The sequence below is a fragment of the Dipodomys merriami genome, unplaced genomic scaffold (genome assembly GCF_024711535.1).
Source record: "Dipodomys merriami isolate MVZ:Mamm:240054 unplaced genomic scaffold, mDipMer1.0.p SCAF_45, whole genome shotgun sequence".
In the NCBI taxonomy this organism is placed as follows: domain Eukaryota; kingdom Metazoa; phylum Chordata; class Mammalia; order Rodentia; family Heteromyidae; genus Dipodomys; species Dipodomys merriami.
This window is the reverse complement of record NW_027206013.1, coordinates 3,694,898-3,712,464: the sequence shown is the minus strand read 5'-3', so window position 1 is coordinate 3,712,464 and position 17,567 is coordinate 3,694,898. Positions and strand designations below refer to the sequence as shown.

The 17,567-nt window shown below is 43.2% G+C and overlaps 1 protein-coding gene and 1 pseudogene across 6 annotated transcripts in view; one reads left to right on the top strand and one right to left on the bottom strand.

Moving 5' to 3' along the window:
• Znf280b (zinc finger protein 280B) overlaps positions 1-17,567 on the top strand; it is an 81,743-nt gene that overhangs the window by 20,736 nt on the left and 43,440 nt on the right. The gene's annotated exons all lie outside the window — the stretch shown is intronic.
• LOC138808533 (U6 spliceosomal RNA) lies at positions 6,911-7,023 on the bottom strand (annotated as a pseudogene).

The following is a 17,567-nucleotide window of genomic DNA, read 5'->3' as shown; positions in this document are numbered from 1 at the left end:
GGTAGAAACAAAGCTGCTCACCTTATGGTGAGCACCAGGCCCCACTACCTAACATTACCATCACCTCTCGATGATGTCACAGGATGGTGACCACTCCTTTAATACATGAACTAATAGATTCAAACTGTAACACTTAAGTCACCATAATCTGAATGGTGTATTTTCAAACATCCTCAAATGTGGAGGATTCAGAAACTATGACAGAGGGATGGATCACTGCTAAGGCCAGTCTAAAATCTCCAGTGAGATTTAGGAGAGGATTCCAGTCTACCACCAGTGTCCCTGGAACCCACTGAGGCCACAGCTAGTGTTGAACTCCCTATTGGCTCTTGTGTTCTCTCTTGAGTGCCCAGACAGGGGATTTGTGTGTGGTTCAAGTATGCTGTCTTCCACTCCTCACCATGTCAGCTCAGTAGGCAACACCAACTGACAAAAGATAAGCTGGAGAGGTTATGGCCTGTAAGGTGTTTTTTCTGTGTGCATATGCATGCGCGTGTGTGTGCACGTGTGTGTGCGCGCACGCATGCGCGCACTGCTCCTGGGGCTTGAGCTCAGAACCTAGGCACTGGCTCTTAGCTTATTCACTCAAGGCTAATGCTGTACCATCTGAGCCACATCTCCATTTCATTTTCTCTGGATAATTGAAGATAAGACTCTCGGGCTTTTCTACCTGGGCTGTCTTTGAACCAAAATCCTTAGATCTCAGCCTCCGGAGTAGGATTGCAAGGGTGAGCTAAGTTGCCAGCACCCAGCTTGATCTCTGAGTTTTTATGAAGTAGCCTTTTACACAGGGACAGTAAGTTCAAAATGCTTTAAATCTGAAACTCTGAATTTTAGACTGTTTACCTCTGAAGGAATGTGCAGTATCTCCTGGTGGCATGCTTCAGAAAATGTGCCCGGTGATTAGAAACAGGAAGGATGACTCAGTGTGTGTGTGTGTGTGTGTGTGTGTGTGTGTGTGTGTGTGTGTGTGTGTGTGTGTGTGTGTGTGTGTGTGTGTGTGTGTGTGTGTGTGTGTGTGTGTGTGTGTGTGTGTGTGTGTGTGTGTGTGTGTGTGTGTGTGTGTCCGGAGTAGGATTGCAAGGGTGAGCTAAGTTGCCAGCACCCAGCTTGATCTCTGAGTTTTTATGAAGTAGCCTTTTACACAGGGACAGTAAGTTCAAAATGCTTTAAATCTGAAACTCTGAATTTTAGACTGTTTACCTCTGAAGGAATGTGCAGTATCTCCTGGTGGCATGCTTCAGAAAATGTGCCCGGTGATTAGAAACAGGAAGGATGACTCTGTGTGTGTGTGTGTGTGTGTGTGTGTGTGTGTGTGTGTGTGTGTGTGTGTGTGTGTGTGTGTGTGTGTGTGTGTGTGTGTGTGTGTGTGTGTGTGTGTGTGTGTGTGTGTGTGTGTGTGTGTGCATGAACCCAGGGACTCAGGGCCTGGGCGCTGCCCCTGTTCAAGACTAGTACTTTACCACTTGAGCCACAGATCCCCTTCTGGCTTTTGGGTCATTAATTGGAGATAAGAGTCTCATGGACTTTCTTGACCAGGTTAGCTTCGGACAACAATCTTCAGATCTCACCTTCTTGAGTAGCTAGGATTACAAGCATGTCATCTATTGGCCATTTATCTTCTTTTGAAAAACATCTGTTCAGGTTGATTTCCCAGTTTAATTCGATGATAATGATTTGCTCTTTTTTGGAGTTCCTGTAGAAGAGCGCAGGCCATGGTGTTGCTAGCACACATTTGGTTTTGCTGGACTATTTACTAAAAGGCAGTTCTAAGCTCTCATGACTCCTCCCTGTTGGGGGCAGGGTTTTCATAAGATTCCTTCCCAGGGCACTCATCTACTTGGTCAGGTCACAGTTGCCAAGTTTCCAATGATCACCCGACATGTGATAGGGAAACTTGGACCTGCAAAACATTCTGCAGCTGTTACTTGTTTCCTCAGATAATCACCCACAGCTCCCTCTAGTGTCCACATTGAGAATACCAGTGAGGAAGAAGCCATTCCTGCAGATTTGCAAGTTGGTTCCCTTAGGTCTGGAGTTCCAGTTATGTCAAAACATCAAATTTAGTACCTCTGATTCTCCAGGAAGAAATGGAGAAATTTTGGAAAGAAGAGGGCAGGGAAAACCACCATTTCTCTTCTTTTTATTCCCATGTTTTTATTAGCATCAGTTAATTGTGCAAGGTTGTTTCATGTTGCCACACCCATCTGCCTACAATGTACCTTTATTGGACACACTATTGCACCATAAATTAGAGATAGAAATCCAGTCACAAGAAAATAGAGAAGCCACATTTTGAGAGGTAAAATTTTGGAGTCTGCATTGTAAGCACTAGTGGTCTGCAGGTGGCCAGCCAGTTGTTACAAAGATCTGCAGCCCAGAACAGAGCTTGCACCAAGCTTTTAAAGACAGTAGCCACATACTTTCATCTTTCACACCTCCCAAGTTTCCATTTACCAAGTCTAAGGCCAAACTACCTTCTGGGTTTTGGGGTCTTTACCTCTGGAATTTCCCTTTAATGCTTTGCTCTATTTTTAGTAATTAATAATTTTGTTCTGTCTCTCATTTCACAATTCACAGATCCATCTTCTGAAACTTCAGTCTGACTCAGGGATGCTGATCCTGCCTAGATAGGGACCTAAAACCTTAGCCTATTTTACCAAGAGGTTGCCAGGATCAGATGTCATTAGGAGCAATATTTACTCCAACTGGAAAGTACATACACCATTTTAACAACTGCACAGACCTTTAGGCTACAGTATAGCCTGTTTAGCACTTCGGTTTGCAAAAGCATTTTTTCTGACTGCCTAGGGAACTTGACCTCTTGTGACCCTAACAACTCCTAAGTTACCTGTGCAGGCTTTTAGACATTTCTCAACAGGGACACATCTCAGGTCCACAAACTTCCTTTCCTGAACAGCTGAATTTATGTGGCTGGTGTCAGCCCAAAATTCACTGCCAATTAGGGCTTTGAGCAGTTACAGGGAGTTGGGTTTTTAAACTATCTCCCCCCACCCCTGCATTTGACTACCTTAGCTTTTTACTACTGACTGGCAAGTTCCTGCCCAGTTACGAAGTAGACATGGGCATAAGATAGGCAAGCTTGCAACTTTTTTAAGGCATCCCAGGTCTGATTACTTTTGAAGGGCCAAGCACAAGTGACTTCAGGATCTGACTCCATGTCTGACATCGGAGCAGTGCCTTTTAACTGCCTGTAGGTGTTACATCATTGCTAGGATCCTAGGAGTCTATTTTTCGTGCTGGGATAAATGCCCCATTGGCATTTCTCTTGTCAGTCACTGGACTTGAACTCAGAGCCTGAGAGCTCTGTTCCTGAATTCTCTAGCTTAAGGCTAGCACTCTGCCACTTTGAGCTCCAGCACCACCTCCTTCCAGCACTCTGCTGGAACCTTTCTCTGTCTGGGCTGGCTTCAAATAGCAGTTCTCAGGTCAATGAGTCTTTACATAAGGCCACTTTACTCCAATTAAAAGCAACAAGGTGGTCATTAGAAGTAGTCTCTAACCATGGGTTTTACCTGGAACTTACTAAAGGTCAAAGTTACATCCAACAAACTTGTAAGAATCATCTGTCCTCTGTGAGCTGACCTGCAAAGCAAACTGAAATAGCAATAAAATAATCCTTTTGGTAGTCCTAATTTTTTTCTTTTTCCACTTTGAAACAAACATCTAGGACAGTGTTACATCCAAATTTTATATCCAGGATCCATTCCTGATTTTTTTTTCCCCAAAGCCTTTTACTAACCACTGCTTTAGCATTTTACACTTCAGGTTTCATTTGCATTTGAATTAACTCTTGAAACCTTGAGGCACTTGTACTTCTGGTTGCCTCTGGGTCACCTGTTTTAAAGTCTTTTTTTTTGCAGTCTGAGATAACTCTTAGAAAACTTTTGGACTCAAATTAGTTTCTTTTTCTTTTTTTGTCGGTCATGGGCCTTGAACTCTGGACCTGGGCACTGTCCCTCAGCATTTCAGCTCAAGGCGAGCACTCTATCACTTGAGCCAAGCACCACTTCCAGTTTTCTAGTGGTTTATTGGAGATAAGAATCACACAGACTTTCCTGCCCAGACTGTCTTTGAACCATGATCCTCAGATCTCAGCCTCCTGAGTAGTTAGTATTACAGGTATAAGCCACCAGCGCCGAGCTAAATTACAGTTTCTTAATGCAAGAATTACAAGTACCAGCACTATGCCAAGAATCTAGACTTATCATCTTTATGCCTTTTTAAAAATACATCCAATTGCAAAATAGCATTGAAACCAAATCACATACACAGATAAACCTTTTTATTTTTAACTCTCCTTTTAAAGCTTTTCCAATTTTTAATACATATCAAGGGGCAGTTTTAGAAATACCAATCACATCACCCACTTTACCATCAGCTTTCCAGTATCAGTCTGTAAGGAAAGAGATAGGATGAAGATGGGCCACCCGACCCATTCTACAGAATGAGTATATACCCATCTGACTCCTTAGGGTTATATGAACTGCCTTTGTGCCGGCTTACCCAGGGCCTGTCCAACCATGTGGACCTTCCCTGCAGGGCCTGTCCCACCATATGTGGGCCAGTGAAGCTGCACCTTTGCCAGATCCACCGCTCATCCCTGAAGATAGGCACACAGGCCCATCCTAAGTTTTTCCCTGTCCTTTTCTTTTGATCTCTGACTCAGATAAAATCCAAAGCAGTTTCAGACAGAACAGCAATGTCTTTGGCACTGATAAACAGACCTTTACATTTAAATTTTTAATAGTTGGACCCAAATTTTAGCGGTGGAGGGAAATGAATCCCAAGTCCCCAATGCCTTTTTGCTGAGTCAGATAACTTGACTACAGGGTAAACAGCTTTATGCATTACAGTACCAGATTTTCTTGATTTGCAAATTAAAGAATACTTAGAAAACCTTTCAGTGTAATAATCTTTTGAGACTTTTAGTAATGCCCAAACCTGATGACCTCTTTTAGTTTAAGATTAAATCTACCCATTTACCTTTTTGTGGTATAAGTATAAACCCGTCTTTTTTTTTTTTTACAGCAAGCTGACAGCTTTTATCTTGAACACACAAACACACACACAGTTATGCATAACAATTTTAAAGCACACAAAAATGAATATCGGCCATACATTTTTCAGTAGCAAGAGATATTTTTGCCAATCTTACTCTTACAGATGACCAAGACTTAAGACAAAAATTTTCTAACAAAGCACTTTAGCTGGGCCTCATTTTTCCAGGGCTTGCTTGTGTTAGCAAGGCATTTTAGTGTATCCATACCTTCTACTAAGGAAAGCTGGGTGGGTGTCCCTTGAAGCTGAACTCAGCCCACCCAGTATAGGACTCTATAGTGTTTAGCCCAATTTTGACTAGGGCATTTTACATATTAATTTACATTGAGGCCAAGATTTAACCCAGAGGAACCAAGACCGAGGCCTGCATTGAGACCCAGCCCAGCCAGAGGCTGAAACTTTTATTCCCCCAGAGATGTGCAAATTAAGAACAAAGTCACAAAAAACAGACCCACATTCAAAACTGGTACCAATTTTCAAAACAGAACAAAAGACAAAACTGAGGCCAAGTTGGGGCCTAGCGACCCCCCACCTCATCCCTACCAGAACTCTGAGTCTGTGGAGTGGACCTGCCCCTCCCACTCAGCAAACTGAACCCAGAGTCTGCTGAGTGATGCTGCCACTTCCACTCAGCAAGCCAAACTTCCCACTGTTTCATATGAGAGCACTACCAGATGCTAGGTATGTGGTCCAGAGACCTCACCAACCATGGCCAGACTAGGCACTGGATGAGTGGTCTCCCTAACCATGGCCCTATACCAGGTAGTCTCTTACTGTACCATGGCCCTACAGAACTTGTACCCTTGGAGGTGATGGATGGGTTACCAAATGTCTCCACTCCCCATTTCTCCACTGTTCCAGACAGATCAATCCCCAGAATACAGAAAACATGAAGATAAGAAGACAAGACAGAGACTTCCGGAAGGTTTCTGAGTGACTCCAAAAAGATTTTTGGATGGCTGTCAGAGTGGTGGAAAGTCAACAGGGCCCTGGAAAATCTCTGGGGGCACCACCCCTGTGGGATTTCTGTCCTCTGGCAGCCAGCTCACCAAGGCCATCTGCAGTGTGGCTTCAAGGAACCCATGTGCTCTTGGCACTGGGGTCTCAGTGACAGGGATCTGGAATGAGCCCCCATTATGTTGTACCATATATCAACTATAAATCCAGTCACAAGAAAATAGAGAAGCCACAATTTGAAAGGTCAGATTTTGGAGTCTATTGCAGTGCTAGCGGTCTGCATGTGCCAATTGTTACAAAGACCTGCAGCCCAGAACAGAGCTTGTACCAAGCTTTTTGTTGTTGTTGTTGTTGGTTGTGGGGCCTGAACTCTGGGCCTGGGCGCATCCCTCAGCTCTTCAGCTCAAGGCTAGCACTCTACCACTTGATCCACAGTGCTACTTCCGGCTTTTTGTGCTTATGTGGTGCTGAGAAATCAAACCCAGGGCCTCATGCATACGAGACAAGCACTCTACCACTGAGCCACCTTCCCAGCCCTGCACCAAGCTTTTAAAGACAACAGCCACATATATGTTTGGGTATAGACCAAGCCTCAGCAAAGCATTATACATAAACATAGCACAAGGAGCAGGCTAAACAACACAATGTATCTACATATTCCCCAAAGCAGGACCCTCCTGGCTCTACCCATTGAGGGAGGCATCTGCAATTCAAAGGATGGCTTGTCTCACCTCTAGGCCTTGGAGCTGAGTGGACAGCCCCATAACCTGGCTAGGCACCAGAATGGCTGTAACATTATTTTGATTCAGTTTCTTCACTTCAGCACCTCCTCTATCAATCTCCTTTATCATCTCTCCTCTCTTCCCAAACCAAAAATATGGACTGCTTCATGAGTTTTCATGTCATCCCTGCACAAGGGACATGCTAATCTTTGTTGGTTTTATATGTGTGTGTGTGTGTGTACATGTATATATATATGTATACAAATACATATATATGTATATACATACACACACATATGTAAAGATACGGTACAGAGGGGTAATAGTTACATGAGCAAGGTAATGAGTCCGTTTCTGTTTTTTTTTTTTTAAGTACAGATTGTTAGGATCCATCACAACCATCCCAGGGGGCCACACAGAGGCAGGCAGGCACAGGAGAAAGCGGGGCCATATCTCTCCAGGGAGAGGGAGCAATATGGCATCTGCCCCTATACAGGTGGGTAGCTTTGGGGGTAGTAATGAGGTAAGTGCACAGAAAGAGAGCATCTGGCCCCAGGCCATGCCTTATCTAGAGTGGGGGGGAGGTGTGGCCAAGTAAAGGGAGGTGGGACTACGTAAGAGGAGGTAGGAGTAGGTGGGAGAAAGATGTGGCCAGATCAGATATAGCTGTCACCTCAGCAGATACAGATGTGGCCTCTTCCAGGTGTGCAGTTCCCTAGATAACACAGGTACTGGGTGGAGACTTGGCTATGAGGGCAGAGTCTACTTGCCATCCAGGAGCGGACCTTACATGTGGGTCAGAGCATAAGCAGGTGGTATGTTCAGTTTCTTGGTGGCCCAACCAAGTGAAGTCCTGCCTCTCCCTGCTTGTTGCTACTCACACCTTCTTGGGTACTGATTTGTACCCCACTGTTGGCTTCAAGTGGGGCTGTAAGATTAGCTCTTCACTAGACCCCACTGACAACAAGGAGGGGACATTTTAGGATTATAGACCTTCTTTGTTTCTGTTTGGAAGCCCAACACCTTGGCAGCCCAGTTGAGCCTCAGTGGCATCAGGATAGGGAGAGGACAGCTGCAATGCCAACTCCTTTACCTCTATCCTCCTACCAAGTAGTGTTAGTGCCAGGTGGGAGCCATAGCCCAGCTCTCTACCTTGGACTACTCCATCCAACCCCATTGCTGAGGGATGGGGGTGGATCCTCAGTTCCACTAGGCATAGCAAAATCATGGAAGGAGTATTGGTTGTTGTGATTATTACTCCTGTCTAGCACTGTTTTGCTCAGTTTTCTTGATACTAAGGCTCAGCTTTTTACTTAATCTAGTGTCACAATCCTAGCCAGGCACAGTCTGACTCTACCTGCTTCTGCTAGGCAGGGAAACCTTGGAAGGGTTAGAGTTTGAAGACCATTAGCTCTAGGATTGTAATGGTGGGCGCTGTGAAGACATTTTTTTTTCTTTTTATGCTTCCTGAATCACAAAGTTTTGGGTAGAAGACAGAATTTTCTGTTGGTGGCAGTGTCTTTAGCAGGCTGTCTTATATGTGGGTGAAATAACCAAGAAAGGCAGGGTCCTTACTCCGGTGTTTGTCAAATTTTGAGAAATACAAGTATGTCCTCCTGCTTTATTTTTATCTTAGAATTGTCTCTTCTGACTGACTGTAGTTCCATTTTAAAATATAACTTTGTGGAATATTGGAATTCTGATGTGCATGGTCATGGGTTTTGATTTTGTTCTAGGGCTTGAATACATTAGTCCATGTTTTCTTGCACTTTGAGGGGGTCTGCTGTTGTTTTGATATATTTGCCTTTGTAAGTAGCTCAGAAATTCTTTCTTGACACTTGCAGTATTCTTTGTTCTGTATATATGGACAGATTGTTTTTCCTCTCATATTTCCTATACTCACATGTCCATGTATTTTTCTAGCTCTGGGAAATTTTCTGCTATAATTTCATTGAATAGGTTTTCTATACCTTTAAGTCTGTGTTTTAGCTCCCTCTATACAATGAACTTTTAGGGTTAGTCACTTAATTATGCCTAAAGGGCACATGGTTGCTTTTTCTTTTTCTTTTCTTTTTTTTTTTGGGCCCGTTTGTGGGGCCTGAACTCTGGGCCTGGGCGCTGTCCCTCAGCTCTTCAGCTCAAGGCTAGCGCTCTACCTCTTGAGCCACAGCGCCATTTTCGGTTTTTTCTTTTTGCTTATGTGGTGCTGAGGAATCGAACCCAGGGCCTCATGCATGCAAGGCAAGCACTCTACCACTGAGCCACCTTCCCAGCCCCCATGGTTGCTTTTTCCTTGTTAATATCTGAAAGTAATAATTCAACCTCATCTTCATTTTCTAATATTCTTCCTTATGCATTGTCTAGTCTATTGGTGATACTTTTTGTTGTGTTTTTTGCTTGGTTTGTTGAACATATAATTTCTAAAAAAAAATTTTGGAGGGTTTTTTGTTTTGTTTTGCTTTTGGGTTTTTTTTTTTTTTTGTCCCCTCAGAACCTTGATCTTGATGAATTTATTTCCAAAGTCTTTTATGAATTTATTGTCCAAGTCTGCAGTTGCTTTTTTTTTTCTTTTGTCAGTCATAGGGCTTGAACTCAGGGCCTGGGTGCTATCCCTGAGCTCTTTTGCTCAAGGCTAACTTTCTACCACTTTGAGCCATAGGGTCACTTCTGGTTTTCTGGTAATGAATTGGAGATAAGAGTCTCACTGACTGGAAGAGCTGAGAGCTGGACCTTGAAAGGCAGACATAGTGGAAAACATGTTTGAATTATGCCTGGGTTGCAGTCTTTGCTCCCAAAACAATAAGGGAGCCATTTGTTCACACAAAGCCTATTTTGTCTCTATTTTGTCTTCTGCATGTACCCATGGTAACCTTCAAATACTAAACCTAATAAATAAGCTTGCATATGGGAACTCAATATTCAGAAGCCGGTAAGCTCTGAAACCTCTAATCCCCACTATCTTTACTCTCTCTCTCTGCTTTTTCTTATTTCTTTAGCTCTGGTATCTGGTTATGCTGCCCCAGGTTGTGGGTAGCAACAGGCGAGGCTTGATCACTGCACCTTCCATATCCCAGGCTCCTTGCAACTTAACTTTTCAGCAACTTCTCCCACTGTCCACAACTGCTTCTCATGACCATTCTCTACCCAGACATTACGGTCTGAAAGTATTATTTTTTTTCCAGATCCACAGAGTAGCTCATCTTTAGAAAATAGGTCCCTTAAAAAAGAAAAAAGAAGTCTGCCATTAACTGATGGCTCATACCTATAATTCTGGCTACTCAGAAGAATGACAATTGAGGATCTGAATTTGAAGACAGCATGAGGCAGGAAAGTCCATTAGACTTCTGTCTCCAGTTAACCAGCAAGAAGCAGAAAGTGAATGTGTGGCTCAAGTGGTAGAACACCAGCATTGAACAAAAAGCCAAGCAAGAGGGAAAGGCTCTGAGTTCAAGCCCCAGTACTGACACCAAGAAAGGGGGAAAAAAGATTGCTCTTTTCTGGCTGTAACCAGGAAATATGGGGAGCATATGTTGGCATTCCATGCCAGAGGCATCTCTGTCACACTAATCACCATGTGGGCTCAAGGCTTTTGAAAACTGTGAGTTCTCCTATGACTAGGGCTGCCAGACTGTTGTCACCAAGGCTGCCTGCACTATCCAGCTTTGACCTGTAATTGTAGCTTTGAGTTCCCCTCTCTGCCAGGCAGGGAGTTTGGGTTGGAGTTTAGCAAAGACTTCTTGCTTTGTATAACCTTTCAGTTTTTCCATGTTTACTAGTTATCTTCCCATCTGTTTCTACATTTTCTTTTTCATCCTCTCTTTGTCTCCTTGGAATAGTTTTTCCTTTGTTATCCAGACCTTCCAATTCAGAGTCACAGAGGAAACTTCTATTCCAGTATTTTATCCCAGAATCTTTCATGGAAGGTTTTTAATAATACAAATGTTCAAGGAGGACCCCAAGATGGTGCTGAAACTATAGAGAATCACCCTAGCTCCAATCGAAAAGAGAGTGGAAAATCCCAACACCTAATCCCCCCTCCAAGAGACTGACAAAAAAAAAAAAACTGAACAAGAGAGAACCATGGGAATCAAAGGAGAAAAGAGGAAAACAGCTCATAAACTGCATACACAAAGAGGGAAATCCGGGAAGACCCCTCTCCCACCCCTCATCGGAGCACAGCCTGTGGCTTCCCGAGATTTCAGGGCCAACAGCGGACTGCAGAACCCAGAGGCAGAAAACTCCCATGGCATGGGATCTGGACAGCGCAGACAGGTCAAAGACAAACAAACTAGAGGTGTGGCACCACGACACCCAGAGCTGGAGAACTCCCATAGCACCACCGGACAGCCCGTAAGTCCCAGGATCAGTGAGTACCCCGCCAGGGACCTCCCCCCATAGGAGAACAATGCTGGTGATGATCCACGGAGCTTGAACTAAACCCCTAATTCCCCCGCCCAAGAAGGAACACCTAAGGGGACAAAGAGCTCCTGTAGGGGAAACAGGTTATGTGACAATGTGGCCAGCACACCCCTATTGGGAGGCTCTGGCCTCTGAAAGGAGCCACTGAAATCCCTGCCCCATCTAGAAATGTGATTTTCCTGCGTGTACTGACAGTGGGTGGAGCACACACATGTGCATAAGATGAGGCAGTCCAAGCCGCAGATCAAGCACCAGCCACTGGAGAGGAGAGAAACAAGGAAGGAGGAGAAATGATCCATTAAAGAGATAATGAAGGAATTGGCCAAAGAAAGCAAGAAACAGATCAGCAATTTCAAGAATACAAAGAAGTATCAAAGGAATTCTAAGATCTAAAAATAAAATCCATCCATTTGTTGTCTTCAAGAGACCCATTTCACAGCCAAAGATATAAACAAACCACAAGTGAAGGGATGGAAGGAGATCTTCCATCCAAATGTACCCAGCAAGAAGGCAGGGATTGCCAAAAACTTCTCATTAAAACAGTACAAATAAAATAAAATCAGTACAAAAAGACAAAGAAGGTCACTACATATTAATACAGGGAACAATCCAAGAAAAGGTTATCACCATCATCAATTTATACTCTAAACATTGGAGTACCCAAATATGTTAAGCAAATACTCTCAGACTTACAAAAAAATAGACCCAAGTACAATAATGCTAGGAGATTTTTTTTTTTTTTGAGGTCCGGTCGTGGGGCCTGAACTCTGGGCCTGGGCGCTGTCACTCAGCTCTTCAGCTCAAGGCTAGCACTCTACCACTTGAGCCACAGCGCCACTTCCGGCTTTTTTCTTTTTGCTTATGTGGTGCTGAGGAATCAAACCCAGGGCCTCATGCATGCAAGGCAAGCACTCTACCACTGAGCCACCTTCCCAGCCCATGCTAGGAGATTTTAATACCCTACTCTCACCAAAGGACAGGTCTACCAACTAGAGGATTAGCAAAGAGGCTTCTGGACTAAATGACACCATATCCCAAATGGATATAACAGACATCTACAGAGTTTTCCACCAACACCACCCAGTAAATATTCTTCTCAGCAGCCCATGGAGCTTTCTCCAAAATAGATCATATCATACTTCACACAAAGAGTTTAAGCAAATACAAGAGGATAAACCCAATCCCTGTGTTCTATCTGACCATAGTGGAACCAAGCTAGTTCTCAATCATACTGTAGAAATTACTAAATATGTGGAGATTGAACAGCATACTTCTGGTTTTTTTTTTTTTTTTTTTTTTGGGTCCGGTCGTGGGGCCTGAACTCTGGGCCTGAGCGCTGTCCCTCAGCTCTTCAGCTCAAGGCTAGCACTCTACCACTTAAGCCATAGTGCCACTTCCAGCTTTTTTCTTTTTGCTTATGTGGTGCTGGGGAATCGAACCCAGGGCCTCAGGCATGCAAGGCAAGCGCTCTACCACTGAGCCACCTTCCCAGCCCCTGAACAGCATACTTCTGAACAACACCTGGATCACAGAGAAAATTAAAGAAGCAATTAAAACGTTCCTACAATTCAGTGAAAATGAATACACATCACAAAGAAATCTCTGGGACATAGCAAAAGCAAGTCCTGAGGGGAAAACAGAGGCAGCTCAAATAAATCACCTCATGGTGCAACTAAAACTTAGAAAAGCAAGAAAAACTGAACCCAAAGTTAGACAGAACACGATAACCAAAGAGCTGAAATTAATGAGATAGAGATTAAGAAAACTTTAAAAGTAATAAAACAAAAAGCTGTTTTTTAAAAAATTAATAAAATTGACAGACCTCTTACAAGATGAACTAAAGAGAAGAGACCGAAATCAATAAGATGCCACAGGAAATATTACAACAAACATCCAAGACATCCAAATGATTGCAACTATTTCTAGAATTTATACTCACTAAAGAAGGAAAACCTAACAGAAATGGATGAATTTCAAGAGAAATATAAATTGCCCAACTTGAACCAAGAAGTTATAAATCAATTAAAAAGCCAGTAACATACAATGAGATAGAGGAAGCAATCAGAAATCTTCCAGTAAGGAAAAGCCCAGACCCAGACAGATTCACCATGGAATTTCAGAAGACCTTTAAAGAAGAACTAATACTCATACTCTTTAAGCTCTTCCATGAAATAGAAGCAGAGGGAGCAGTCTCAAACTCATTCTATGAAGCCAATATCATAGTCATCCCAAAACCAGGCAAAGATCCAACAAAAAAAGAGAACTACAGACCAATCTCTGATGAACACGGATGCAAAGCTCCTCAATACAATTTTAGCCAACAGAGTTCAGAAACAAATAAAATCATACATTATGACCAAATAAGCTTCATCTCACAGATACAAGGCTGCTTTAACATATGCAGGTCAATAAATGTAATTCATCACATCAACAGAGCCAAGATCAAGACCCACATGATTATCTCTATTGATACAGAAAAGGCTTTATGACAAGATACAACACCCTTTCATGTTAAAAGCTCTGGAGAAAATAGGAATAGAAGAAACATTCTTTAAAACAATAAAAGCCATATACAACAGACCAAAAGCCAATAGCATACTAAGTGGGGAAAAACTAAAACCAATTCCCCTAAAATCAAGGAACAAGGAAAGAATGCCCATTCTCTTCACTCCTTTTCAATATAGTTCTGAAAGCCTTAGCCAGAGCAATAAGGCAAGAAAAGAACCACATAAAAGAACCAAGAAAAGGGATCCACATAGGGAAGGAAGAAATTAAACTATCCCTCTTTGCATATGACATGATCCTCTACCTGAATGACCAAAAAAACTCTACTCCCAAACTCCTAGAACTAATAAACCACTTTGGCAAAGCAGCAGGATACAAAATTAACCCACAAAAATCAGTTGCCTTTCTGTACACTAACTATGTACAAGCAGAAAGGGAAATCAGGAAAACAACCCCATTTGCAATAACCTCAAAAAAAAAATACCTAGGAATTAACCTAATCAAAGATGTAAAGGACCTATTTAGTGAAAACTACAAAAGTCTAAAGAAAGAAATCAAAGAGGACATCAGGAAATGGAAAGGCCTTTCATGTTTATGGATAGGTAGAATCAATATTGTGAAAATGGCCATACTGCCAAAAATGATACACAGAGGCAATGCAATTCCCATCAAAATCCCATGACATTCTTTACTGAAATAGAGAAAAAAATCCAAAAATTCATATGGAACAACAAAAGACCTAGAATAGCCAAAGCAATTCTAGTCAAAAAAACAAAGCAGGAGGCATCACAATACCAGATTTCAAGCTCTCCTATAGAGCCATAGTAAAAAACAAAAGTTTGGTATTGGCACAAAAACAGAGCCAAAGACTAGTGGAATAGATTAGAAGATCCAGAAATAAAGCCACATACTTACTGTCAGCTGATATTTGACAGAGGAGCCAGACATACAGTGGAAAAAAACATAGCCTCCTCAACTTTTGGTGCTGGGACAACTGGGCAGCCACATGCAGAAAACTAAAGGTGGACCCCAGCCTGTCACTATACACTAACATCAACTCAAAATGGATTAAAGACCTCAACATCAAACCTGAAACTCTAAAACTTACTGCAAGACAGAGTAGGAGAGACACTAGAACTTATAGGCACAGGCAAGAACTTCCTGAACAGAGTCCCAGGGTCACAACCAATTGGAGAGAGACTCAACAAATGGGACTACCTTAAAATAAAAATTAAAATAACATAAAAAGCTAAAGACACATCTACCAAACTAGAAAGACAGCCAACCCATTGGGAAAAGATGTTTACCAGCAACATATCTGTCAAAGACCTAATATCCATTATATACAGGGAACTCAAGAAACTAATCCCTCCCAAATCTAACAAACCAATCATTGATGGGCAAAGGAGCTAAAGAGAGCCTTTCCAGAAGAACAGATAAAAATGGCAAACACATGAGGAAATGTTTATTATCCCTGGCCATAAAGGAAATGCAAATGGAAACAACCCTGAGATGCCACCTTACCCTAGTTAGAATGGTCTATATCCTAAAGTAAAGTCAGACAATGACAAATGCTGGAGGGGATGCGGAGAAAGAGAAACACTACTGCACTGCTGTGGGAATGTAAACTAATACAACCACTTTGGAAAGTAGTCTGGAGGTTCCTCAGAAAACTAAACATAGATCTCCCCTATGACCCAGCCATACCACTTCTAGGCATCTACCCTGAGCAACAGGAACCAGGATACAAGGGCACATGCCCCTCCATGTTCATTGCTGCACTGTTTACAATAGCTAAGATATGGAAACAACCCAAATGCCCCACCACAGATGAATGGATCAAAAAATTGTGGTACCTATATACAATGGAATATTACACAGCCATTAGAAAGGACAAAATAATAATAAATCATGTTGAGTGAAATAAGCCAAGATCAGAGAGACAAATGGCACATGGTCTCACTGATATGCAGATGTTAAATTCAAAATGCAACAAGATGTGACAATGAAAACAGGACTCAAGAAACAAAGGACCTCTTAATTTGTCACATCATTTTTAGATGACTCTTATGTTCTTGACCCCACATATGGTATACATATATGCATATAGATACACACACACACACACATATATGCAATCTGAAGGAAGCTAGATGGAGGGTACAGAATCAGAGGGAAACAGTGAAAAAATACAACAGAGGTGCCCATCAGCTGCACTGGACATTGATGAAAGTGAACTAAGCAACTCAAGGGCAGCAATGGAGGGAGGGAATGAGAGAGAAAGAGGAAACTATAAAGTCTGCACAGGAACACCTCCCTACCTCTTTGCTAAGTTTCTGCCAAGTATCTGTTACCTAGGTAACTGGCAGACCTGGAAGCAATCGCCTTCCCCTCCTGTTAGGTCACATCCTAGGCCACCTCTGGTACATGCCTCCTATCTGACCGCTTAGGAGGGTCCCAGACCCTGAGGTCACACCCAGATCTAGTGTGGCCACACCTTTCCCCCACCTGGCCACACCTCTTCCTGTCCCTGGCCTAGATAAGTCCTGGCCCAGAGGTGGGTCACCCCCTTTCCTTTTCAGCCATGCTTCTCCACCATGCATGGTGGGGGGCAACAGTTTGGTAAATAAACATCTTTTCCTGCCTGAATAGTGTGTGGTGTTCTCTTCATCAGCTACCTAATGAAACCTACCGATTACATATAGTGAAACCTATTACATAATGAAACCTATACCTTACATATAGTGCTGTGACTCAGATGGGGTTTTTGAGTTGGAAATGTTAGAATTTCCTAACCACCTCTTTTCTGAGAACTGAATTGCCTTGAGACACCACATGAGACTTTTCACCAATACCATTGCTGGCCTTCACATCCAAGTCCACACCACTTCTCTAATCTGGTGAGTGAAACTATTCTCTACAGTTCTCTGTTGTTCAGTCTCTGTCCAGATATGGTGCCATGCCAGAGAAATCCTACAGCCTTTAACCGAAAGGCTGGTCACCTCTGGAGCCAAGGATGCTTGGTTTTGGGGGCTTGGCCATTTCTCTCTAGAGTACCCTGGGGAAAGTTGGGACACCACTTCTGCTTGGTCAGCTCTCCTTCACTCACCAGACTGATTCTCCTACACATTTAATGGGGTGCTGTGAGTTATGCCTGAACTGTGAAATCCCTCTGAAATGCCTCCTGTGTTCTCTGGAAAGCCAGAGCACCTATTTTTTCTGCCACTCTGTTTAAACTGTTTTTGGCACTGCAATGATAAATGGTCAGAAGTCTGTTCACTTTCAGGCTATATTTGCACTCTCTCTGCCAATCATGTCCAATTTTCCCTATCTTTCCCTTTCTCTTTTCTACAACATTTTGGCTTGTGCCCTAAAGAGTACGATGCAGGCTGGGTCCCGGGGACTCCCTGTTAGGTTCCCTCTCAGAGGCTAGCCACTCTAGGTTTGAAAATTGTGCAGGATTTTTTGTGTTTTTTCTGAAATTCACATCTTGAGTTTACCATCCTGGCCACATGGTGGGTTAAGGGTTTGGTCTCATCTGACCCTTAACCTTCCACCAAGCTTAATACTCCACCCACTTCTGCAGCCCTCGCTGTGAGGTGCCCCTGTTTTGCGGCCTCCCCTGTGGGGGTCCTCCTCTTTTGCAGCCTCCCCAGCAAGGCCCTCTGTTTTGCAACCTCCCCTGCCAGGCGCCCCCTCTTTTGCAGCCTCCCCTGTGATGCCCCCCTCCTCTGGGGCCTCTCCTGCAAGACCCCCTCCCCTGTGGGACCCTTCTTTGCCTTTGTAGTGGGGGTGGAACCTGAAGCTCCATGTATGCCAGAAGCAATGCACCCGCACTGTCAAAATCTTTAGCTCTCTCTAGCATTGACCATGTGGCGGATG